The following is a 24746-nucleotide window of genomic DNA, read 5'->3' on the forward strand; positions in this document are numbered from 1 at the left end:
GTGGGGGAATATTAGAGTTTCTGCAGAGTAATTTGGTGATGTCTTGAAAGCTTTATGAATGCACATATGCTTTCATTTATCAATTCCATATCTAGGAACCCATCTTAAGGAAGTAAGAATAAATTTCTGCAAAAACTTAATTTACAGGCACAATAAGCACAATTTGTTTCATAAAAATGAAAACTTGGAAAATTAATCTGTACCATGCAGCCATTGACATTATTTTAGTGGAAGAATATTTCCTGACATAGAAAAACATTCAGAGTATATGATTATTCAAATAGATCTATTTTAATAAAATCTATAAGTTATCTGTGTGAAGAAAAAAGACTGAAAGTAGGTTTTAAATGGTAGTATGGTAGTTACTTCTGGTAGAGGAGTACAGATAATTGTGTTTTTTAAATATTTTCCACAGTTTTCACAAATGACTATGCAGTGATTACATTTATCAGATGAAACCGTAAGTAGGTACCATTTAAAGAGTAGGTATACCCGTGGGTAACTTTGCTTTCTCAGGTGCTCTTAAACTTCTGGATATTTCCTTGAATGTAGTCATTCATTAGGATAGATGGGGGAACATCCCAGGTGTGGGTGCATATTTATAATGACACTGAGTATACGAGTGTAGTTTTTAGGATTAGAAAATCCAATGGTTCAAAGAAGCAGTGTTCCTACCTGGGTCAGGTAGAAACCAGGTAATTGGGCCAGCAAGGTAATTGTGGCAGATAGCTCATGACTGGGAAAGAGATCACATCTTATCCTGATGAAGCTCTCATGCCCAGATCAAGGACAGGGCCTGTATAAATGGGACTTTGGGATAAACTGCTGTGCCTGTACACTAGACCGACATTGAGTGTGCAACCTCACCCCTTCATTGCCGTGAAGTCGCTTGACCTCCTAGCTCTGTTTGAGATCTTGAGACGCGGTCATCACACCATGCCTCACTTTCCCATCAGCCTTGGGACTGCCATGTGATGCTCTGCTCTACCTTCCTACACATACTATTCCTCTCACTTGGCTCTTCCTTTCTTTCTCTCCCACCCAGCCTTACTCTGTGTCCTCTGGAATCTCTGTGCATGACCTTCAAATTCTCCTACATTCTCCATCTTTTTACACACTGCTTCTCTTTGGCATTAAAACATATGTTTACTCAATCATAAAAAAAAGTCTCCTTCTGCATATCCAACTATCCATCAGACTCTAACAATTTCCATATTCCACAGAAAACACATATAGTTCCTTCTTACAGCCTGGAAGGAATGTTGTGAGAGAATAGATACAGTCTTCATCAGCTACCATTATCTACAAATAGAACTTGTGAGTTGGGCATAACCTTTAGGTCAGCTTTCTATTCATGTAAAAATAATAGACCACTTTATTCATCAAAGTATGAATGAAATATATAAAACGGAACACTTCATCTTTCCTCTTAAATGTGTCCCTTCTTCACCTTATTTTACTTTTTGAAATGTGAAGTAAAATTTACATACATAATTTCCATCCAGTTGGTTAATACTTTAACCTAACCAGTCCCCATAAATAGCCATAGCCCTCTAATATCAAAGATGTCACTGGAATAAGATTTTTTTAAAATGTGCAGAGCACAATGCCAGTGTTTTAATTTGACATCTTGCGACTAGCTGCTTTTTTATCCCTCCATGTTTTCTCCCTCCTCAAATAATCTGTTTATATGTCTTTGCCTCCACAACATTATAGATTCATCATGTATTTTCTTCATCTGCACACACTTGATATAGGAAGCATCCAGCATTGCACATGAAATAATATGTAAGGCAGAATACTCAAGGAGTTAGGCTTGACTTGATTCGGGCTGTGAGTTATAAGGAGTCATTGCAATGTTCTCCTTTAAAGTATTTTAGCATAGACTATGCAAAATTATGCATGGGTAGTTAGTTTAGGCTTTAACTTGTTATCCATCCAGTCACCCAAAGTGAGAATTCACACTGGACAGGGTGGTAAATGGGGATGGGAGTGTGGATATCTAATTAGCTACATCAGAGGTACCATAACCAACGCGGTTACTATCAGTGCTCTTATCCAGATTTTGGTCAACATCTGAGGCTTTGCTAGATAACGTAGTGATGATGCAGGATTTTTTCTCCTTAGCTCAGCTGGGTCCAGGTTCTTCTTTCACAACCAGGAAAAATTAGTCATGCAAACACTCGAAGAGTGAGTGAAGTAGAACTTACTAAGCAAAAGGAAAGCTCTCAGCAAATGGAGGAGTCCTGAGAGCGGGTTCCCGGTTGTCCCCTTCACAGTTGAATGCAAGAACTTTTACATACATGCTGATGGGGCTGGGTTTCCTATTTGTATAAGGTGAGAATTCCTTGTGGCTCCACTCCATTCCCCCAGTGCACATTCAGGCCCTTAGTCCACTGTGGGCATGTTGTGCAGGGCAAGCTCCCTGTGCAAGTTCCCTTATCTGCACAAAACACGGGTCGGAAGTTCTCCGGGGACCCTCACTTACTGTCTGCCTAAAGTGAGCTGGCTAATTCCCCTCAGTGATATTAGAAATACTCTTATTGGTGAAGATGATAGCTTGTTAATTAGCACAACGATTATTAGAAATGCATTCTCATTGGAGAAATCAAAGCATTCAGGTTTTGTGTGTTGGCTAGAATATTTTAGAGAAATCCATTACCTTCCATGACCAGGGCATGAACATCTCACAGGGTTGTAGCACGTATCCTTAGACCAGGCATCTGAGGTTGGCTCACTGACCTTGGCTTCAGTCTCTGACTCGGGAGCATTTCTAGTCTTTCAAGGATAACTGAGAGTAACTGAATCCTGCTTCTGGTATGTTTTTGTGTCTGTCTTGACAAAATTTGTCCTATAAATGTGATGTTTATAGTTCCCAAAAGAGAGCTGGGAGTTCATTTGAGTCTATGGAAATGATTACGTGAACTGTGTCATGCCTGCTTGCCAATAATTATTTATTGAATAAATGTCCATGTGATAGAACAAATTTGGTTTGAGACTTGCTTTTTTTACAGCGTGGAAAGAACATTGTGAGAGAATAGATACATTCTTCACCAGCTACCATTATCTACAAATAGAACTTGAGAGTTGGCCGTAACCTTTAGGCCAGTTCTCTATACATGTAAAAATAATAGACCACTTTATTCATCAAAGTGTGGATGAAAAGATTAGATTTCATATGGCGCAAGTACAAAGCCCTGTGCCTGGACAATAGAGTTGTTGCTTTAAAGGAAAATTTCTTTTAAGCCTCAGGAACTATCCAGGGAAGGGTGGAAGAGGAGGATTTCGAAGATTAGCTGATGGCCACATTAAAGGCCAGGGGGCAGTGACTGGAATGCCCATTCTGGGGAGACAGCCGTGGTGGAGAATGTGGAGATGGAGTCCCTTTGAATCCAGTGGCAATGAAGAAAAGACTTTGGTTAGGAAAACCGAGTCCCATTGCAATTATCTTTGCCCATAAGGATTTGTGACTTATTTCCTTCCCTTAAATCAATACCAGACCAGACCCAAGTGCCAGCAAGCACATAACAGCAGTGACCTAGCAAGCAGTAGGACAGTGCATTTAAGGACAGATCCGTCTGGCCTGAGGAAGCAGCAGTTAAGGTTCAAGTCCTGTCTTATCATTGTTTTCCCGTTCCTCATTTCCTTTGGTTTGAGGCTGGAGGTCAGTATCTAGGGGACCAAGGCAAATGACACACAAGAGATTTTGTTCCTGGGTGAACATCTCCTTGACTAACCAAATATTTAACTGTCTATTTTCATCTCTGGACAGGATAGTGGTAAGAATGGGAGGTGGTTAAATAAGGAAGGATCTGTCCTCTGCTCATTCTTCCCTGTTAGAAAAATGATCCCACATTGACTTCCCTTCGCTCCAAATTAAACTGCTCTATGTCTCATTCAGGCATCATAACACATTGATTGTTTTAGTCTTCCCAGGGTACTGTAACAAAGTACCATAGACTGAATGTCTTATAAACAACAGAAATTTGTTTCTCATAGTTCTGGAGGTTGGAAGTCTGAGATCAGCGTGCCAGCGTGGTTGGGTTCTGGTAAGGGCCTCTCCCGGGTTACAGATGGTCAACTTCTCATTGTATTTTCACATGGCAGGAAGAGGGCTAGAGAGCTCTCCGGAGTCTCTTTTCATAAGGGCGCTAATCCTGTCTGTGAGCACTCCTTATGATCTGATGGCCTCCCAAAGTCCTCACTTCCAAAAACCATCATACTGGGGATTAGAGTTTCAACATGTGAATTTGGGGAGGACACAAACATTCAGTTCATTGCACTAATCTGTCACTTCGCTTCTCAATATATGTTGTTCACAGTTTCAGGAGGGAAGGTGAGAAAGACTGGCCAGCCTCGAAGGGAGGAAATAGGGGTGGTATGATTTTAACAAACTAAAAAGAATAGCGAACTTCCCTGCAGGCTCTGGCTGTTCACTTTCCAGATGCGAAACTCTCCACCTTAAAGTGGAGCCCAGAGCAGTAAGACAGGAGATTGGATCCGGATTGGAGGCAAATCAGGTGGGTGATGTGGGAATATATGACGATGCATGTTTGACACTTTTTTCCAACTTCTGTGGCAGGTGAGCCTGCAACTGTGAACTTGGGAAATCCTGTACCTTCCCGTGCAGTCGCTCCCCAGCCATGCAGGTATTTCCAGAACCTGGAGATTCCAGACTACCTTTCAAAAGAATGAATTCCAGATCCGGAGAAGCCCCTAGAGGAGATTCATGGCAAGCAGCCCTAGGACAAAACAGAGGCCCCAGAGAGGGGAAGCGATTTCCTGCCTAAGTAGTCCATCTGTCAGTGGCAAAGCTAGGGCTGGAACTCAGGATTCTCTATCCCTCTTCCCAAACCTGGCACCATCTTCCTGGCTTTCTGGGTCTGGAGTCCCATACTAGAGGCCCTCTGTTTTCAGAGCAGGGTTCATTGAATATGTGCGCTCTTTCTACTCAAGTGCTTCAAGGATCCTTCCTGGAAAGGTAAGAAAGGGCAGTGGATCCTCCATAGATAGGGATTGTCGATTATCTCTGAAGACTAGATAAGGAGTGGGAGTGGGGGAAGTGTTCTAAAAGAAATGGGGTCTGGGTTGAGAGAGTCAAAGCACACAAACTGGCACTGCTAATTTGCTGGTACCTCTGAGGCACAAAGTTGCTCATGTTTTCTACCTATCAGGGTCCCCCGTCTCTTCCCATTGTGTGTTACCAGGCCTCGGTTCCAGATTGATGCTGTCGTGGCCTCACCATGTCATAGAATTCCCATCATTTCACTTGTGACTCCCTAAGCTAAGCAGAAACAGACAGTGGGGTGCTTGTACCATGAAAAATGCAAGAGAGCCAAGCAGAGTGCATCCTTAGGGGGCAGGGAGGTCAGTGCAAGTGGGGACAAAGTCCAGCTGAGTCGGTGAGCACTTCATGGCAGACTGGCCAAATTATATCTCTTGGACTAAGATCTTCATTAAAGGCCTGCACCTCGGAGACATTTCAGCCTACCAAGGTGCATCATTATGGAAGACTGGGCATGATAATAGTAATTTAAATGAAGTTTAAAGAGCAGTCTAAATTAGAACAGGTATTCACATTCCAAATTCTCTTGAGAAGAGCCTCTGTTGGATAAAGAAAACTCGCTGAGCAAAATAAATCGATGGAAGGTAAACTTTCCCAGCCCTGGAGTGCAAGGTTTAGAAACATGCACACATCCCATGGCGTTAGGGGTCCTATTGCTTTCTTCTATGTCATTTCGTTACAGAACAATTTTCTACAGCAACCTGATCTCCCTTGTGATCCAGTAAGGCATGTGAGTGTTTTAAATCAAATGTTACCTTGTCCCTATTAGCCTTACCACTGCTAAATATCTACATGGTTATCTGTTAAGGAGAGTTTCAAAATGACTCTCTTGAGAAATCCTGGATAAATGGGAAACGGAGCATTCTTCCTGCCTCTAAGCTTTGCTCCACTGCAATCTTTCACATGCTCTGTACCCAGAGGGTGACTGCCAGATAGCTTCTTGGAGAAAGGGAGGAGGAAAGGGTCATTTTCTTGCTGTACTTTCTAACACCCAACAGAGGAAATGCACAGCATAGGTGTGTGGGAGTTTGACTGACTTATGGTAAAAAATAAACGTGGTTTCCTGTTTATCTCTTGTTTCCATTCCTTCCTTCATTCATTTCATTCTAATTTTCATTCAAGCGGTGAGGAGTGACTGGTACTTCCTGCCAGGAATAACATTTTATGCAAAGAAGATGTCATTTGGGGACCAAAAAATATCAGTCTTTCTTGCAGTCTTCCAAAAATTCTCACCTTTCACTCATCAATCAGTATCATTCCTTAAACTAATGTTGAGTATTTTAGCTTGTGTTAATTCATCCTGTCATCTGGAATGCTGAAAGACTGGCATCTTGATGCATTATAATTTTCTCATATATCTGATTAGCTTGGAGAAATTCCAAGTGCAGAGCATATTCTATTACCCATTTATCCGTCCACCTACCCACCCGCCCACCCACCTTTCCATCCACCTATCCACCCACCCACTTTTCCATCCATGCAATCCATCCATCCATCCATCCATGCATGCATCCATCCATCCATCTACCTACCCACCCACCCACGTTTCCGTCCATCCATCCATCCATCTATCCGTACATCCATCCATCCATCCATCCATCCATCCATCCATCCATCCATCCATGCATCCATCCATCCATCTACCTACCCACCCACCCACGTTTCCATCCATCCATCCATCCATCTATCCATCCATCCATCCATCCATCCATCCATCCATCCATCCAAAGAAGGAAATGAGTTGAGTGTTCTGTGTTGAAGAGACAGAAGGTACAAAGGCACTTAAGAATAACAAGCTTGGTGTATTTTGTTTGTTTGTTCCTTTTAGATACAGATTCTTCCCATGTCACCCAGGCCGGGGTACGGTAGCATGATCATAACTCACTGTAGCCTAGAACTTCCAGGCTCAAGAGCTCCTCCTGCCTCACCCTCTCAAGTAGGTAGGACTCCAGGCACATGCTACCACATCCAGCTAATTTTTAAATAATTTTTTGTAGAGATGAGGTCTCACTATGATGCTCAGGCTGGTCTTGAACTCCTGGCCTCAAGTGGCCTCCCAAAGTGCTAGGATTACAGGCATGAGCCACTGTGCCTGGCCAAGCTTGGTGTAGATTACTGAGCTGAAGAATAGTGAAGTGTGGAGAGAAGAGGCAGAGAAAAGGTGGGAGGGGGAAGGGGATATAGAAGGAAGGAAAGGGGAGAAATTGGAGGCCACACCATGGAGAGGCCTATAGACCATCGTTGAAGACTGCTGGTCACTTTATTCTCAGTGCAAGGGGAGCCCACTGCTAGGGTAGGGGCTTTAATCAAAGGGGTGACATAACGTAATTTGCATTTCGGAAGCATCGCTCTGGCTGCTATGTGGAAAATAGACTTTAGGATGGCAAGAATAGAAGTTAAAGGTCCAAGAGAAAGGTGGCGGTGCTGATGGAGACAAAGGGACAGATTGAGGATGTGGAGCTCATGGGGTTTGCTGGTGGACTGGACATAGAGTGAGAGGGAAAGAAATTAACCAATGATGGCTTCCAGGTGCAGGGTTTGAGCAATTGGTTGAACATTGACATCCTGGCTGGGACAACAAACACTGAGGGGTAGTCAGACGGGAGTAGGGAACAACTAATAGCTTTGTTTTATGTACTGAAGTTTGCAGCATCTATGAACCCTGTGACGGAAGGTGCCTGACGGAAGTAGGCAGGAGCATACACAAGACGAGCCCAGGAGAGAGAAGTCAGGCAGGAGACAGACATTTGGAAGTCATCAGCACATGGAAGATATTTAACACTGTGAGACTAGAAAAGATAACCTAGAGAAGAGTGTTGATAGAGAAGGAACGCTGGAGAACTCCAGCATTTAGAGACTGGTAAGAAAAGGAGGAGCCAGCAAAGAGGAGGTTGAAGTCATGATCAGCTCAGTTTGTAGCTTGTAGGCATAGGGATCATGCTCCACAATAAAGACTTTTTACGGAGGCTTGGAAAAGTCTGATCTTCTGTATCAGAAATCAACATTTTGCAGGTACATTGGCTATTAGGGCTCTTCAGCGGAATCAATGACTCTGCATAATATATATACTGCATGGAGTAACTTTAAAGTTTTGGGAAGCAGGAAAAATATATGATTTCTATGGTCCTTAGAAACATTGCCTAGTGATCTAGGGACCTGGAGAAATTCCACATTATTGAAGTCAAGATGTTCCAAATCTATTCTCTGTTTATCTAGTTAGGTCAGTGCAGTGGTAAGAACAAGTTGAGAGCCTGAATTCCAGCCTTGTCCTCGTTATCTACTAGCTGGGTGACTTTGAGCAAGGTGATTAACTTCTTTGAGCTTTCCTTCCATTAATATACGATACTGAGTTGTTAGCAGTACTCATAGGATTGTGTGTGTGTGTGTATACGTATGTGAAGAATGCTGGAGATAGCTCATGAAAAGTACTTAGCACGTGGTTAGAGCTCTGTAAATGGTCATTTTATAGCTATAGTTATTGTATCCGTCTTCTTCCCTTCAGACTCTGTTCTGCTCTGCATTGTGCTCATTTCTTTCTTTTGTCGAGATTTCCCTCATTTTGCAATGTTTTTTCTCCTCCTTTCTGCCTTCCCACTTCCTACCAGTCTTCTCTTCCATGCCTTTTATTCAAACATTTTTAAGCTTGGCCTGTGCATTAAGTTCTGTGCCTGGAACTGAACACCATAAACTCTTCCCTAACTATCTCAGCTTACCATCTGTCTTCCACCCATCCAGCCACTCACCCACCCAAACACTCACCCATCCATCTATCCATTCAATCACCCACCCATTTATCCATCCATCCATCCATCCACCCACCCACCCACCCATCCGTCTGTCTGTCTGTCCGTCCATCCGTCCATCTGTCCATCAGTCCATCCATCCATCCATCCATCCACCCATCCGTCTGTCTGTCTGTCCATCCGTCCGTCCATCTGTCCATCAGTCCATCCATCCATCCATCCATCCATCCATCCATCCATCCATCCCCTAGGTATTTCTTTACTTCCAAATGATTTTGCACAATCTAACATTGATCTTACCTAGCCTTGTGACTTCTGATAATTCCAGGTGTATATATTAGCTTTCTCAGTGAGACTAATTTCCTGAGTGGGAGGAGAGCATCTAACACTTAAAAAAAACCAACCTCACTAGAGCATAGAGCAAAAGGCCAGATACCGAATGGGCATGCAATATATTCATGTTAAAATAAAATGAGACCTGGAAAATGATTTGCCCAGCCTGGCTGGGAAAGTCCTCCACACAAAGTCCTCCTCCATTTCCCTGCCAGACTGCTGCCATGTGGCCGTTTTCAGACTGTGATTTATGAGATGGGCAGAACTGCCTCATTTATGCAAATCACACAGAGCTGCCTAAGGAAAATGCCTGCCAATTTCGGGGGAGTCTGTCCATATTCATTTATGCTTGTTGAAGCTTTTTAAACATCCCATTGGTCCTCTGTCACAGGAACATTCACCTCTGAGTCATTTTGTGCTCTCTGTAGTGTCTTCTCTGCTCCCTGATAATAGCTGCTGTTTTAGTGCAAAACCACACCCCATTTCTAAAGCCTAGGTGCCATGTTTTTTTTCACTCATCCACTTCTTTGCCAGACACTTAATGAGACACTGTTGAGGACTAGGCGTGGACTGGGCATGGGGGAATACAGAGGTGAATAATACATAATCACCACTCTTTGGGAAATCAGAGTCCTCAAGGCAGACAACAGACAACCACCACTCATTGTGATAAACATTGTAAAACTGGAGCAAAATAGAGAGGAACTAATTCTGCCTGTGAGTTGGAAGGAAGCTTCCCAGAGAAGATGAAAGATAAGTAGGCATTCCCTAGGAGATAAGAAAAGAAGGAAGAGTCAAGACAGAGGGAATGTTATATGCAAAGGCACAGAGGAGTGTAAGAGAGCAGGATATTCAATGGCCAAGAGACGGTTTGTGTGAAGGGAAGAGCATCAATGTGAGGGGGGATTTGAAGGAGGTGGGTAAGGAGAAGCAGGAGATGAAGCTGAAACCGATGAAGAATGAACCTGTGTAAAATGATCAGGATTGTGGCTCTCATTGTGTAGATGCAATGGGGAGCCATTTAAGGAGTGAGGACACAGTTTCATTTGTGTTCAGAAAAATCTCTCTGACAGGGAGAGGAGTTATTGGACTATGGTAAATGCAGAGTAGAGATGATGAGGGCTAAAACTAATGTAGTAGAAGATGGATGGGGATGAAGAACATAATTAATTTGAAGGATGCTTAGGGGGTAGGAGCTATAGATGGCAACACCAAAAGTGAGAGGCATGAAGATTGATCCCAAGATTTCTAGTACCTATAACTTGGTAGATGGCAGCTTTATTGAATGAGTTGGGGAAGATAGGAAGGAATCAAACTTTGGAGGGAATGTGATGGTTTGTGTTCGGGACATGTTGAAGTTGGAGATATCCAGTCAAATCTAGAACTCAGGGGAATAGTATGAACCTACCACTGCTGTTGTTTCTGGGCCTTAGAACATCTCTGTCCTTTACTTTGCTTATGGATTGACAACTTGAGAGTAAAATGGGAATCTTCATCATCTTGAGTTTCAGCATTAGACAAGTTTAAGTTCAAATTCTGTCACTCAAATGTACCAACAACCTTTTTTTTTTTTTTTTTTTTTTTTTTTTTTTTTTTTTCCTGACGGAGTCTTGCTCTGTCACCCAAGCTTGAGTGCAGTGGCACCATCTCAGTTCACTGTGACCTCCATCTCCTGATTCGAGCGATTCTCCTGCCTCAGCCTCCCAAGCAGCTGGTATTACAGGCATGTACCACCATGTCCGGCTAATTTTTTGTATTTTTGTAGAGACAGGGTTTCACCAGGTTGGCCAGGTTGAGTCTTGAACTCCTGACCTCAGGTGATCTGCCCGCCTCAGCCTCCCAAAGTGCTGGGATTAGAGGCGTGAGCCACCACACCTTGCCCCAACATCCTGACTTTATACAGGTTAACCCACAACTACCAGCCAGCTTTCACAACAGAAAGATGGGGGCTGTTAATATCGATCTACAGGCTTTGTGATAATGCACTGAGACGTGGAGACACTATAAGCAATAATCAGGCAGTGAAGAGTTCTAAAAAGATCATTCTAAGCACTCAAAAAGGCTCTGCACAGATTTAGCTATTCCCAAGTTCCTCCACTTAAAAAAATCCAAAAGATTATTTTGGGACATGGACTTAGGCCTGGAAACGCATTTGGCTTCCCAAGGCCCTGTTTCTTCACCTTAATTATTTTTGGAGGAAGGCTGCAGATTCCAAAGGACACTGGCCATGAGATTCAACTCACGTGTTCTCTTTCCTGGCATTTGAGAAAAAAATTTTTGGAAAAATCCCCAAAACCTACTGTCCACACAGCAGCCCTCAGTGATTACTGCAATTGCTCAAGTGTATGGTTATTCACGAGGCGCAGATTATAGGGTTACTTGGTCGAAGCCTCTGTGACTCCACCAGATAAAACTAAATTAAAAAAAAAAAAAACCAAAACATGCAAACGCTGGATATTTTCTGAGCATATGGCAGCATTTAGTTTTAGTCAGCAAGAAACAGGAACACAACAAAACAAAGCCAAACTGTGAGCAATATTTTTTGTTCTCTTTTTCTGTTTTGTTTTGCTTTTCAAGGATGTGGATATCTGACACCCAGGCTTGGTTATACAGAACAAGCCTCTTTCGAAAATACCTGATATGAATCAAATGATAAAAGTACAGTCTATTCGCAATTTTCATGTAGGCCTTGCTTCAAAAGTTTGTTTGCTGGATCTGTGTTTTGAAACTTGGAATTCAGGTTTGCATAGAGATGGTAATTTATAGGTCTCCAGGCCAGCCTGGGCAAATAATCCTGTTCTAGCAAATACCACCATCCTCCATCCTGTTGTTCAAGCTAGAAACCAAGAAGCTATTTTGAAAAGCATCTGCTCCCACCTGTTACGTCCACTCAAACCACACATTTTGTCCACCCCAAACTGTGTGTCTCATCATCTCTTCTGCCTCCACCTTGGTCCAAGCCTTCATATCTCTTGCCTGAACCATGACATTATTGTCCCAACTAGAGTCTCTTATCTCTGATACTCTGACACTCCCTCCATACGATGGGGAGGTAAGTCTTTTTTTTTTTTTGTTTTTTTGAGATGGAATTTCACTCTTGTAGCCCAGGCTGAAGTACAATGGCGTGATCTCGGCTCACTGCAACCTCTCCCTCCCGGGTTCAAGCGATTCTCCTGCCTCAGCCTCCCGAGTAGCTGGGATTACAGGCATGCGCCATTATGCCTGGCTAATTTTGTATTTTTTGTAGAGACAGGGTTTCTCCATGTTGATCAGCCTCAAACTCCCGACCTCAGGAGATCTGCCTGCCTTGGCCTCCCAACGTGCTGGGATTATAGGCGTGAGCCACTGCGCCCAGTCAGATACGTCCTTTTAATAGGCTCTCCCATGTTAAAAACCATTCAGTGGCTTCCCATTTCCTATAGGGTAAGGCTTGAAGTCTTTGGCATGGCTTCTGAGGTCCTTCCGCAGCAGGGCCTGGTGCCTCTTCTCCATTCATTGTCTCCTATTCCAGCCACATAGGCCTCCGTTCAGTTTCTTGAAAGCATTGTGCTGACTCACCATTGGGACTTCACTAATACTGTTTTCCATGTCTGGAAGATGCCTCCTCTATGACTGACTCATTCCTGTCTCAGTATAAATGTCACTTCCTCAGGGAAGCCCTCCCTGATTCCCCAGGTAAAGCTGTTTCCCCGTGGAGAGCATTCATGAATCTGTCCTTCCCATTAACTTCTAGGCTCGGGGGATGGTGTCGGTGGGTGGAGTCCATATCTGTCCTGCTCCCTGTGATATCCCTCATACCTGTACCATGCCTGGAACATGACAAATACTCAAATATTTGCCAAATGAATGAATGAATGTGCCTGAGGTGCAGGCACTTGTGACTGTACATGACACTATGTCCATGCAAGAGGTGCTCAGAGTTCCACTGCCCCCCATGGCCACAGGGCTGGCCCCTCCCCACAGCCACCCCACTGGGTGAATAGTCAGGATAGAGACGGCATCAGGCCAAGCCATGGTGGTGGCTGCCACAGTCTGTAACTGGCATCCCAGTGGGGCAGGGGCTGGGAGGGAGCCATGACCTGAGGACCACAGAGCAGGGCAACAAGGGCTTAGGTAATGGACTGAGAACAGGTAGCAGGGAGGATTGACAGAGGACTCCTTGCAAGCAAGGACACTGAAATGCTTGGTGTTTTAAGCCCAGAGCCTGGTCCAGGCCCAGAGAGTGGGAGATGCACAGAAAATGACTGCTGACTACAGAGGGAGATGAATGTAGAGTCTGAGGTTTGGGGGCCCCTTCTTGCTTTTCCTTCTTCCCCAATCCCTCCTCACTCCCTTACCTGTTACCTCTAGGACCCAGAGTACCCTGCAGATGTAGGACAGGGGCAGGAAACCATAGATGGAGGTTCATGGCAGAGCATCTCTCCTCCTGGCTGAGGCCCAGCCCAGTTTAACCAGGATCACTGATATCCACCTTGAAGCATTTTGGGAGGGTTTTTGAGGGCTGTTACAAGGCATTAACCACATCCATCTTTATCCAGTGACCCTATTGGACGTCACAGTGCAAAACAGATGGGGAAGTTTAATTAACATACAATAAGAAAGTTATAATTTCTAGAATTTCAAATAAAAGGTATCCCTGATCCCCACAAAAATGGAGCTGAGCCCATTTCTATGGGCTTTAGTCTTGCTTCCTCCTTGCAAACAGCAAACTGTAGGCTCTTGATTTTACCCTTAGCAGTGGTCCTTGTGTAGCAACTGGGTCTCTCTGTCTATCCTCAGGCCTGGCTCTGGGCACCTCGCAGTGCTTTTCTGGTCTTGGCTGTAGGGAAGGGTGAGGGCTCTGCTATTCATAGCAGGAATAGTGGCAGGGCACATCTTCACTGGAAGGGAGAAGAGCAAGTCATCAGAGAGACAGGCACAGTTCCCAGGTTGGTGTGAGGGAATAATTCTAGAATAAGGGGCTGCTTTGTTGGATTTCACAGCCCCAGTCATGTCTCTCACCTCTCTACCTGAATTCATTACATATACGTGTACACACACACACACGCTTATGCATGCACACCAGAATCATAAGTGGCAGAGTTTCGGCCTGAACCCATCTTCCAGTTTCTGACCATACAGGACTAACTTTAGCTTGCTCTCCTCCTTTCCTCTGATTTTTCCCCTCCTATGGAACTTGCCCAACTTCCAAAGCTCTAGCATCTTCATTATAGGGTTCTTGCCATGGAACCTGCCTGCCCTACTCAGCTGCCATGAGGTTAATGTGCTCACTTTTATGTCTTAGCTCTAGAAGGCAGCAGTCAAAATTGGAAGAACAAAGAAAGAAATAGAAATAAAATGAATTTGTGTACATGTATCAGCATGTATTAATTATTCAACAAATGCATTGGATTTTATCATAAAAGAAGAAGCAGTGGCAGATGAATCCATTAGCGTTTGTTATAGACGCACAAGCTATTTTACCAAGAGAACTGAGAAGAGAACAGAGAACAAATAAACTGCAGGGCAGGATGGGGTAAGAATGCATGTGGTGGTTGGGCACAAATGTGCAGCATAAGTTTTTGCTAATCGGGTAGAGAGAGGGAGGGAGGTATATGGTAGCCCTGTTAAAATATCTTGAAACTTCAGTTTTTTCTATGGTTAATAATACTGGATTATTATAGTGGAACAATAGTGTGGATTAAAAAAGGTGAATCCCCAAAAGCTTTTAACATAGTGCATGGAGCAAAGTAATTACTCAGGATATGTTGACTGATACAAATATTACTGATATTCACTTCTGAGTTCTTACTTTCCTGAGTCCTCTGAGTAGAAGATACGCTTTTTTTTTTTTTTAAATGTAGATCTTGCTTTGTGTAATTAATGGGCTCCTGCAAAGCTGTATATACCTTGGATCTACTGTCACTTGTGAAACTAAATTGACAGTTCTTCCTTTTAATGCTTAGGCATGTGATCTAAGTGTTGGAAATCTCCTCTGTGGTTCTCAAGCACTTGTTGGTCTCCATTTAACTTTGCTTGGGTTCTGGAAGGCTATTCCTTGTCTAAAAGAAAACATGTAGTTAGGGGAACACCGATGCTAAGCCCTCATTGGCATCTGTATGGGGCCAACTGTATGGAACCTTCCCTCCCTCCACAGATGGAATAGAGCAGCTCATGGCTAGAACAATAGGAGAGACAGAAGTTATACACAAACTGCCAGGTCGTGCACAAGGTGTGCAGGCTGGTTTCTGAAAACAGATGATAAATTAGCCTGTGGGCAGGTAGAGCAGTGATGGGGACAGCACTGGGCAGATGCCAACTATAGGTCCTTCTAGGAAGGTGTCTTAGTTCATTTTCTGTTGCTTATAACAGAATACTTGAAACCAGGTAATTTATAAAGAAAAGAAATTTATTTTTCACAGTTATGGAGGCTGAGAAGTTCAAGATCAAGGAGCCATATCTGGTGAGGGCCTTCTTGCTGGTGGGGACTCAGTAGAATCCCGAAGTGACTGGCATAGGGCATCACGTGGGAGCTGAGCATGCTTGTCAGGGCCTCTGTTCTTCTTATTAAGCTACCAGTCCCAACCCATCGATAACCCATCATTCACTGACCCATTAATCCAATTAATCCATTCAGGAGGGCAGACCCCATCGATTCTTAAAGGCCCCACTTCTTAATACTGCCACACTTGGAATTAAATTTCAGCATGAGTTTTGGAGGGGACAAACATTTAAACCAAAGTAGAAGGGAACTGGATAAGTACTTGACTTTCTTTGCTGACAAATTAATCTTCGAGAAGGTAAGGAAAATCACACAGAGGTCTTCTATCTGGAACTTAAACCAGTAAGGAAAAACTGATGGGGAGCACAAAGGTGAGGGAAGCTTTGGGAGAAAATAACCTCACTGGGCAGGCAGATAGCACAGTGGTAAGGGTATAGGCACTGAGATCATGCTCCATGGTCCAAACGCTGGTTCTGTTACTTAACAGTGACATTCCTTTACCTTATTGAGCCTCCCTTTTCTCCCTGTAAAATGGGGATGATAGTAGTACCTATGTCATGTCATGGTTGTAAAAATCAAATAAATCAGTCCATTTAGTACACAGCAAGTATTCCATAAACATTAGCTGTTAGTATTATTGCTGCTTGAATTCATACTTATGAGGGAAAGTTTAGATGGAGAGTCATGGGCCCTACACTTTAGGGAAATCTAAAAAATAACTTTTAAATTAAAATTTAACTAAAATTTTAATTTTTTAATTAAAAAAGTCAAAGATAAATGAAGTAGAAAATATAGAGAGAATTTTGGCCTAAGACAGTTCAGCAAGCTTTTTCTGTAAAGAGCCAGGTAGTAAATACTTTTGGTGTTGTGGGCCATACGGTTTATATGGCAACTAGTCAGCTCTGCCATTGTAGCCAAAGACAATGTGTAAACAATTGAGCATGACTGTGTTCCAATAAAACTTTATTTATAAAAACAGGTTTGTATAGTTTGTGGACCCTTGGCTTATGAGGAATGGGAAACACAAAGATATAAAATTCTGCCTGTGTAATTGTAAATGATGTCAGCAAACTGAAAACTAACAAGGCAATTATTAAATGAGCCAACGTAGCTTCAGTGGGAACTGTTGACACCAGATTGAAAGAGGACACGTGCCAAAAAGCAGGGAAGTTGTGGGTGTCTTCCTCATATCATGTAGTTCAGAAATAAATATGATGATGTTAAAAAAGAAAAAGGTTAAGCTTTCCATGAATCTAGTAAAAAGGTTACTGATTTTCTTAAAAAAGAAGGAATAGGTTTCATTTTTGTTTTGGGGAGTTGTTTAGTGTGTGCAGAAGTTTGTAGCAAGGGGAGGATGGGCACCCACCCGGGTACAATGTTGTAATGCAAATGGATGCCATAGCCTCTGTAACCACAGCCTCCTGGAAGGGAACCCAGAAGTGGACCACAAGACCTGGAAGTGGATCACAGGACCCGGAAGTGGACTAGGTGACCCTTTGAGACATGTGGGGCAATGGTTCCAAGAGACTCCCTAATAAAAACTATGGAAAATAGTTCTCAGTCCAAAGACAACCTCAGCACTATAAATAGGGACAAGAGATTGAAAAAAGATCTGAAAGTTCTCAGATGCAAACACAAGTTATCTCTAAATGGTAAGATTTTGGGTAATTATTTTCTTGTTTATACCTTTCAGTAATTTTTATTATTGGCATGTAGTTCTTTTAAACATCAAAGGAAAATAAAAACTATTTAGGGTGGAGCCATCTTCTCAGAGGAGCAGTGTTAGGACTGATGCTTAGAAATTATAAAAAAGCAGATTTTCACTCAGCATAAATGAAAATTTCTCATGGTAATGGTCTGACATGCAAACTACTGAATCTCCCACTGGGAGCAGATATTAATTGCTTTTCCATCAGCCATTTTCTTACTTTCTTTTCCTGGTGGTAGAACTAGCCTCCCAGTATATGCCCAGTACTTGTTTTTCTAGCTTCCTTTGTAGTTAGGGAATAGGTGAGCCACCCTAACCTGGCCAAGAATTGCTGGGAAATCCTCTGAGTGGCTCTTGGGAGAGGTTCTCCTTCTCTCTGTGTGTATGTGTGTGTGTGTGTGTGTGTGTGTGTGTGTGTGCGTGCACGTGTAACATGAGGAAAAACAGCATCCTTCCAGTGTTTGATGTACTCTTTGAACGTGTGGTTTTTGGCGCAGTGGCAGCCATCTTATGACCATGAGGAGCGAAACCTGAGATTACCATCCAATACTCTGAGGATGGTAGAGCAGAAAGATGGAAAGAGTGGGGTCCTTGATTCATCTAAATATAACCATCTCCTCAGCCCAGATTCAGGCTTCTGAGGAAAGTGTTCTTATTGAGGATTCAGTTCCAATTGTATTGCAGGTCCTAATTATTTCACTCTCTCTAAAATGTTCACACAGAGGCATGATGCTGGTGTTCCTCAAGTTGTATAAATGTTGTCAAGTTTGAAAGTGTCTCACCATTCTTGGGGCCATGGGCTCTAATTATTTTAATGAAAAACCTTGCAGCAAGAGGTCAGAATGTGATTTTGCAATGTTTATTTCATGTCATTAGATTTTGTTGCTTTAACTGTTGCGGGAAATAAAGGCGTTTTAATGTGGCTCACTGGTTTCTCTTTCTTGTGGTTGCTGTCATCCTTTCACAAACCCAGCTCTGTGGAAGACAAGAGTAAATCCTGGAGATTCGCATCAATGAGGCATGAAGCATCCATTCTCTGCCTGTGATGACTAGTGGGCAGGTCTCGGGGAAGCACAAATCTTTGCATGTCCTATGAGGCAGAGAACAATAGCAATAAAATAGAGCGTGGGGATTGGAAGCACCTGTTCTACAATTCCTGGTTCTGCCAGTGACTAACAAGAATTTGGGGCAAGTTACTTAACATGTCTCTGACTTTGTTTTCTCATTATAAAATGTGTATGATGGTAATATGGTGGAGGTCATGAGGATGAAGTACGTGTGAAGTCTTTAGCGTTATACCTAATACGTAGTAAGAACTCTATACATGGGTACTACTACTCACAATACATGGGAGAACTGCTCTTTCCAAGTGTCACTGTGACTGGGAGAAAATATCTCTATCGGGATAATTTGTTCTTTAGCAAGACCTTCTGGAGTTGGATTTAGCAGAAGGCAGCTCAAATTTGGATAACCCTCTTCTTCTGGGTCTGTCAACTCATGGAACTGTTTCTCTCATTCACATTTAATTGTATTTGTGTTTGTAGCATATATTTTGGCTTGTGGCTCAGTTTCTCTCGCAGATGAGAAGCTCCTTGAGGGAAGAGTTGGGATTTCCATTCTTGGGTTCTCAAGAAAGCTGAGTTCTGGGCTACACACATGCATACGCACAAGGAACGTTGGCCAGGGAATGGGTAGATAGGCAGCAACTACCTGTGATATGAAGAATTGGGGTTAGTTTCTAGAAAGTTCAGAGAGCAGTGGTTCTCACACTTGGCTATACATTGGAGTCACCTGTGGATAGGGTGACCAACCATCTGGTTTGCCCAGTTTCCAAGGACCTGGGACTTTCAGTTTTAAAACCAGGACTTTTAGTGCTAAAAGTTGGAAAGTCCTGTGAAAGGTGTGAAAGTAAGTCCTGGGAAACTGGCATGAGTGGTCACCCTACCAGTGGAACTTTAAAACATGCTGATGTGAAGGCTGGGACTCAGCCCCAGAGCTTAAGATATAAGCTGTGGTCTGGGGTGAGGCCTGGACATTAGTGTGGCTAATAACCCAGGTGATTTTGATGTTCAGAAAAGGATGAGAAGTGCTGATGAGCAGGAGCTCCTGACAGGGTTGCAGTGTACGTCGTTGAGCTGTGGATGGGTTACCGGTGGCCTAACAAACTGGCTCCCTTCAGACTCAAGGGCACTGGTTGTCTAGCCCCATTAGCAACCTTCTAATTTCACTCCAGTGTGCCTTCCAAAATGTGCCATTTTCTGTGTGTGCTATGACACGCACAAGGTTGGGAAGCACTGACTGAATAATAATGCATGAAGGTGGTGAATACAGACTTGTTAAAAAAGGGAATTTAAAGGCCCCACCCGAGAACATCCAAAGTGGAATCACTGCAAGCCTGGGAATCTGCATTTGAATCAGGCTTTCCAAGTGATTCACGTGCATGCTCAAATTTTAGAATCACAACAACGAATAAATAGAAAGTATTGCAAAAACATTGTAGTAATAGTCTTAAAGAAATGAACATCAGAATAGCCCTGCCTGAATTGACTTGGGTACAGAAAATCTCAGGTGAGGCGGAGGAATGGGAACCAGAACCATTTTCCTTTATATCACAAAAACCTCCCTTTTCCCCAGACCTCTTCCTCTCCTTGAAACGATTGTGTCTCAACACCACAGCTACAGCTGTCTGCTCTCAGATTTTCCCCTAAATCTCAGGTCACTGACCTTCATGTAGGCTAGATTTAGTCTCTTGTGGCAGATGAAATTATTGTTCTCAGTTCTTGACTTTCTTCTGCTCTGTGAGCTCGCAGTGAACAGAAGTGGAAGAGAATGCTTCTCACCTTCTTATGAATGAGAAGCATTGATATTTGCTATTGCAAGCAGCTCAGTTTTAGGGTCGTATGTTTCTCAGCATGATTGTGGCCAGAACTAATTTACTTCTCAAAAGAGAAGGAATTTGGGTTGCCCCTGGTCCCACCAAAAGACTTTAAAACATATGACAAAAGAAGGGCTTACCGTGGTGGTGAGGACTTGGAAAGGGGTGAAGACCTGCCCAGACTGATCATACTTGTGCATGTCAACGTCTCCATAGAGACTGCAGCGCTTCTTCCAGCTGGCTAGTCTCTTCTCCACCTTCTTGTTCATGAAGTGCTGGAAAGGGCCCCGCTGGGGCAGACCTGCAGTGCCTGCAGAGGAGCCAGATAGCATGTGGTTACCAAGTACCACGTGCCCACTCCAAGGCAATGTGTACTTTTTAAAGCAGGCAGTTCTTGTTCATGCCTTTTGTTTATTAGTGGACTTCCATTTACCTTTCTTAGTTTTCTGTAGGCTTGGGGAGGCAGACACAAAGTTTTCTGTAGCCCTGGGGAGGCAGACACAAGAGTCATCCCCTTATTTGCTGCTGGGAGCCTGGGACTGAGTTCTAGCTCTGACTGTGCCACTCACAACAAGACCTTGACTCACCACTTATCTCTATAGTGCATTATTGAGTAAGATCTTTTTTATAGCCGTGAGATTGCATGATTTATATTTTAAAAAGGCATGTCGAGAATGTCATGGGTTGAGAGCCATTCTTCCCAGAGGCAGGAGGTAGGATCTGATGTGTGATGAGGGGTCTTGTCTTGTAATTCTCATCTTGCCTCTATTAGAAACTGAGAAGCAAAGGAACCCCATTTGCCTTCCACTAGGAAAGACACCAACATAGGGTGCCCAGTGAATTCTCCCAACCAGGACGCCTTCCTTAACAATAGCCTCCTGCCCAGGACAGGTCTACAGGTTGGTTTATCAACAGTAGCTCCTACTGGGGGCCGCAGCTCCAGCAGCACCAGACTTTGGCTTCCAATTGCTTTGACCCCAGATCTCCATTGGTCTTCCTAGTTTGTGACTATCTCACTCTCACCTATTTTCTCTCTTCTGGTCTAGCTCATTTGGATTTTGACACCAGAGTGCCCAATTTGGTTTGTACATCAGTTTCTCCATCGGAGCTCATACCTGCTCTTGTTCTGTCCATGTGTGGTCGCTGGGAGAATGATGCCCAGCCTAGATTCCTGAGCAGAAAACCCTCCCCAGCCATGCTTGCCCATCCCCCTTGTGTTCAGAGGAGGCTCAGCAAATGCTACCTCTACCCACATCTTGATTTATTTTATACTCGACAGAGCTAGGGGTGTGGTTGGCAACTGATGGTGATGGTGAATGGATTCCAGCTGCTGATAGCCAGGCGTGCCCTCCTTTCTGACTGAGACACCTGGGAGGGTGGGGGCGTGCTAAGGAGTGGGCAGCTGGACACACCGCAAGAACCTCATGGCAATTAGGGAGTTAGGCCATTTCCTGCCTCCCACACAGCAGGAAACAAAGATGTGTGTTGTTTTATTTCTTCCAGCATTGACCATAAAGATGCCAGACAGGCACTGAGACAGAAGCTCTGGAGGCAGGCAAGAAACAGAGGAGCTGACAAAAATCAGAGGCCATTATGGACTTTAGAGATCAAATATCCTTCTTCTCAGATGAGGAAACTTAGACCTAGCAAAATGAAAGCAAGCATTTTCCCAAGGGCTGTCACTTTCTCTTGCACCAAGTTTAAATTAATTTAGGCAGCATCAGGTTGGAGACTGGGTTCCGAAAGAGGTAGTTTCCAGAGTCCACCTTCAAGAGCAGCAGCTTGGTGCCAGTGGACCTCAGAGGTGCCAGCCCCGCCCCAGTTATTCTGATTGGGTCAGAGCTGACCTAGTGCAGAGCTGTGCCTGCAGTGAAACATGAGAGAGGCCTCCATCCCTGGACTCCTCTGGTTCTTCTCTTTCCCCTGATTTGTCATGTTGCCTTTCTTCAGGAGAGTCATCATCATCACCACCACTATCATCATGAACACCACTACCATCACCATCATAATTATCACCATCATCACCACCATCACCATCATCACCACCATCATTACATTTTTACTACAGGAGCTGAAGTTTGCATGCATCTATTCTTCTGGCTGTATCACCCACTGTCCCTCCCCCCGCCATTGTTCTCCTGCCCCCTCCTGCCTCACTCCTATTCATCTTTCAGGATCCTAATTTGGGCTTCCAATGAAGTGTCACCTCTACTGCAGGCCTTTCTGACCCCCAAATTGGAATTAGCTCCTCCTCCTCCGGGCTTCCACGCTGTTTACTTCAAGGGTCTGTGTCCCCGAGTTGATTTACTGCTTGTGTAAGTGACCAAGTAGAGATACTTAATAATGTCCCACTCAGACTTCAAGGTAACTGAGAATGATGCCTATGTTTTATCCTTCTACATGAATTACATGTCATGTAGGAAGTGCTCACCAGGAGTTGGTCACATTAAATGACTAAGTTTTGAAGGAGGACATTCTGGATTTTAAGATAATAGGAAGAAAGTTAGGATAATACCAAACTTTTCCAAAGTGCCTCTTTCACACAAAGCAAAATGAACCTAGTAACTACAGGGTAAGGTATCAGGTGATGAGACTCATAACATTTTGTGTAGTCAACGCGTAGCAGAAATTTAGGGTATAGAGGAGGAACAGGGGTCCCCAGGGGGTTGAAAAAAAATCATTAGGAATATCAGAAAACCATTCAATTTTAAGAATTTCTAATTTTTTTTTCTTTTTGAGGATCGCTGGTGAGGTTTACTGTACATTATGACTGACTTTAAGGACTTTATTTCTCTCCCCGAGCTGCCCTTATACGGAGGCAGAGAGGTGACGGGGGCGGGTGGGGGTGGTGAGAGTGGGGATGGTGATGAACAGAAACCCCTTACTCCTGCTCTTTTGGTCTTGGTCAATCACAACACCTTGTTTACTCAGCCCACCCCGTATGGGGTACATTCTCACTTCTCGGTCTGCAAAGGATAAGAGATAAAAAGGGATCCTTGAAAGACTTACGTCATGCGTTAGGAAGCTCTTTGCTATTGGAGGAGACAATTCCCAGCTTCATCCCCCAGGTTTGGTGGTGGTCAGACTGGAAGAGATTAATGGTGGATAAACAGGTCCCAGGAAAAGTGGCAGCATCTACTCTGTGGTCAGGAAGCAGGGAGAGAAATGCTACACTGTAGATTCCATATAGGGCACTCACTTCTTCCATGGCTGGGTTCGGGTTGCCTGACCTCACAGCATAACAAGAAAGAGGCTTGTGCAACTGAGAAGGAAGCAGACCCTCAACCCATAGCCAAGAATGAAAACTCTGGTTAGTAGATAAACCGCATCTACCTGATACTCTGATATGTTTTTCTAGAAGTTCTGAGAATGTGATGATTACGGTGGAAAAGTCTCTTTTCCAGGTGCATTATTGATAAGTTTCTCTGCTAATGCCACATGAGTTGACTCTCATTGTGGGGGTTTTACTGAGTGGAGAAGATAATTAGGGGCTACAATAGGATTGTTTAATTAGATAATTAAAGAATAAATTATGTGACTCATTTTTTTTTGTATGTGTACAGGCTTATTATTTTTTTACTTTAGTGCAAGGGTCAATCAACTTCCTCTTAAAGGACCAGATATCAAATATTGTAGGCTTTGTGGGCCATGTGGTCTCTGTTGCAATTAGACAACACAGTTGTTGGAACACAAGAGTAACAATATGTGAATGAGTAGGCATGGCTGTGTTTCAATAAAACTTTACATATGAACACTAACATTTGACTTTCACATAATTTCCAAGTGTCAAAGAACACTGTTCATTTGATGTATTTGTCAACCATTTAAAAATGGAAAACCGTTCTCCACTCACAAGCCACCCAAATAGAAGTGGTAGGACAAATTTGGCCTGAGGGCTGTAGTTTGCTGAGTCCTGCCTTAGGGAATGCCTCAATGCACCTCCTGTTGCAAGGAGATTGGAGCTAGTTTCCAAGATAGAAATGAGCATTTTGAAGTTCTCCCAGCAATTTCAAAATCCGTTTTCAGGCTAGATAACTGGTCCATGATAAGTCTGAAAACTACCCTTCCTGTTTACAGTCCCACCAACAGTGTAAAAGTGTTCCTCTTTCTCCACATCCTCTCCAGCACCTGTTGTTTGCTGACTTTTTAATGATCACCATAGTACTTAAAGTATAATAAAAAAATACATGAATAAATAAATTTTTTAAAAAAGTCTGAAAAGAACCAAGCCTGGACTTGCCTGCCGAACTCCGATATGAAATCTGTGCCTTCCAGCGATCTTGAAGTCTTCCAGTTCATATTCTAGACTTTATGACCACATTTAAACCAACTTAGGGATACACAGCCCCTCTCTGTTCGAGGAAAACAGACCTTAACTCCTAGAGTAAACAATTTCATCATATCCCTCAAGCACTCATTTTCACACTGGCCAGCTTTCAGGGGTGTAACGCAATCTCACTTCCTAATGCTGTGGATGAGTAATGTAATGTAACTTAATGTAATGGAGAGAGTTGTTTATTCCCTCACAGATATGCACCAAA

General features: G+C 43.4%; 1 long non-coding RNA gene across 1 annotated transcript; it reads right to left on the minus strand.

The window, feature by feature from the left end:
- Positions 1-18217: 18217 nt before the first annotated feature.
- Positions 18218-23345, minus strand: LOC144336110 (uncharacterized). The gene is made up of 3 exons (XR_013407557.1): positions 23215-23345; positions 20346-20515; positions 18218-18420 (listed from the first exon to the last, which is right to left on the minus strand). It is a non-coding gene; the product is annotated as an uncharacterized LOC144336110 (long non-coding RNA).
- Between the last annotated feature and the right edge of the window lie 1401 nt (positions 23346-24746).

This window comes from Macaca mulatta, chromosome 16, assembly GCF_049350105.2.
Source record: "Macaca mulatta isolate MMU2019108-1 chromosome 16, T2T-MMU8v2.0, whole genome shotgun sequence".
NCBI lineage: Eukaryota > Metazoa > Chordata > Mammalia > Primates > Cercopithecidae > Macaca > Macaca mulatta.